Raw genomic sequence first — 2,300 nt, forward strand, 5'->3', positions numbered from 1 at the left:
TAATGAGTCATTATTCAAGTTGGGAATGTGTGATATCCATGCACCAACTTGAGTGGGGGTGTTAAGATAAGTCAACTATTCTGTTAGCTAAATTAGGCAGTAAGATATTATGATAGCAGTAAATGTAAATTAGTCAATTGTACAGTGTGTAGTTAATTGGCAGCTGTCATTCCCTTAATAGAGGAGGAACTATAGGGAGTCTTGTGTATATATGTAACGTTGCATTACTCTATGAAGATATATATGAAATTATTCTCTGAAACTTTTCTATATATTTACTCTAAATACAATTGATTTTTTTTCTTGAAAGAAAATACACTTGACTTAATATTATTCCATTATTACAGTTTTTTAAAGGATACTCGCATCGGTTTCAAATATAAATAAAAAGTATTTAGTCCAAAACAAAACTATATACATTTGACTCTTTGTTTATATTTAAAAAATACTAAATATTTTTTATGATATAATAATATATTTAAGATTGATTCATTGTATCGAAACACGATGATTGTTCATGCACCATAGAAATTCTCATTAATTAATATATATTTTTTCAAAAATAATCATATAAAATCATGAATTTTAAATAACAATTTTACCCTTTGCCTCCTATATGGTAACTGAACATCAACGTCTATATAAGTGACATTCGATATCGTAGAAATCAAATCAAACAAGAGAAAGCAAAAGAAGAGAAAAAATAAATTGATATTCTTTTTGTTGACAGAGAAGGTATGGTGAGAAACGAGATTAATATCTCTCTCTTTCAGAAGCGATCATTCATTTTCAATTATATATAAAAAAACATAACATTATTTATTTTTCACTTGTTTACTTGTATCAGCCAACGATGGTTTGAGTGAAGGCAACACCAGTGAAAAGTGCAACGAAGGAAATTCGTTACCGCGGCGTGAGGAAGACAAAATATGGTCGATATGGTGCAGAAATTTGAGACCCATGGAGAAAAGCATATGTATGGTTAGGCCCTTATGATACAGCTGAATAAGCAGCCCAAGATTACGATGATGTAGCCATTTCATATCGTGGGACCAATGCCACAACAAACTTCCCAATACCTTACAATGTCACGGACAATGTTGTTGAAGCGTCTAGGGTTGTTGTTGGTTCTTTTTCAACCTTGTTTCTAGGGTTACTGTTGCTGCTCTTGTACCTGTTTTTGTAGGTGAAAATCGTCACAGTTATTTTGATTCTTCTTATGTTGTTGTTGGTGATGAAGAAAAAGATTGTGTTATCATTTCTTCTTCAGTTCGGAAGCATCTCCTTACATAGCAGTTGATCATTACATAGCAGTTGTGAATATCCGAACTGAAGAAGAAATGATAACACAATCTTCTTCTTCTTCTTCATCAACAACAACAGAAGAAGAATCAAAATCACTGTGACGATTTTTACCTACAACATCAGGTACAGGAGCAGCAACAGGAACCCTAGAAACAACGGTTGAAGAAGAACCAACAACAACCCTAGACGCTTCAACAACATTGTTCGTGACATTGTTATGTATTGGGAAGTTTGCTATGGCATTGGTCCCACGATATGAAATGGTTGCATCATCGTAAGCTCATGCTTCTTGTTCAGTTGTATCAGAAGTGCCTAACCATACATATGCTTTTCTCCATGGGTCTCAAATTTCTGCACCATATCGGCCATATTTTGTCTTCCTCACGCCGCGGTAACGAATTTCCTTCGTTGCACTTTTCATTGGTTTTGCCTTCACTCGAACCATCGTTGGCTGATACAAATAAACACATGAAAAAAATAAATAATGTTATGTTTTTTAAATATAATTGAAAATGAATGATCGCTTATGAAAGAGAGAGATATTAATCTCGTTTCTCACCATACCTTCTCTGTCAACAAAAAGAATATCAATTTATTTTTTTCTCTTCTTTTGCTTTCTCTTGTTTGATTTGATCTCAACAATATCGAATGTGACTTATATAGACGTTGATGTTCAGTTACCATATAGGAGGCAAAGGGTAAAATTGTTATTTAAAATTTAGGGTTAAATATGTTTTTGGTCCCTATAAATATGTCAGCTTTTCGTTTTAGTCCCTCTAAAAAATTTCTTCAACTTTTAGTCCCTCAAAAATTTTCCATCTTCACTTTTGGTCCCTCTTTTAAAGTAAAATTTTGCATAAAAATTCATAATATGATAAGACTCTTTCCTAAAAAAAAATTAGAATTTGTTAACAAAACATGAATTTAATATGAATTTTTATATTTTTTCCGGTTAAAAATTCATATTTAATTTATGTTTTGTTAAAAAATTCTAT

Source organism: Medicago sativa, chromosome 5, assembly GCF_051527215.1.
Source record: "Medicago sativa cultivar Bolivia chromosome 5, Bolivia_mono, whole genome shotgun sequence".
NCBI classification, from domain to species: domain Eukaryota; kingdom Viridiplantae; phylum Streptophyta; class Magnoliopsida; order Fabales; family Fabaceae; genus Medicago; species Medicago sativa.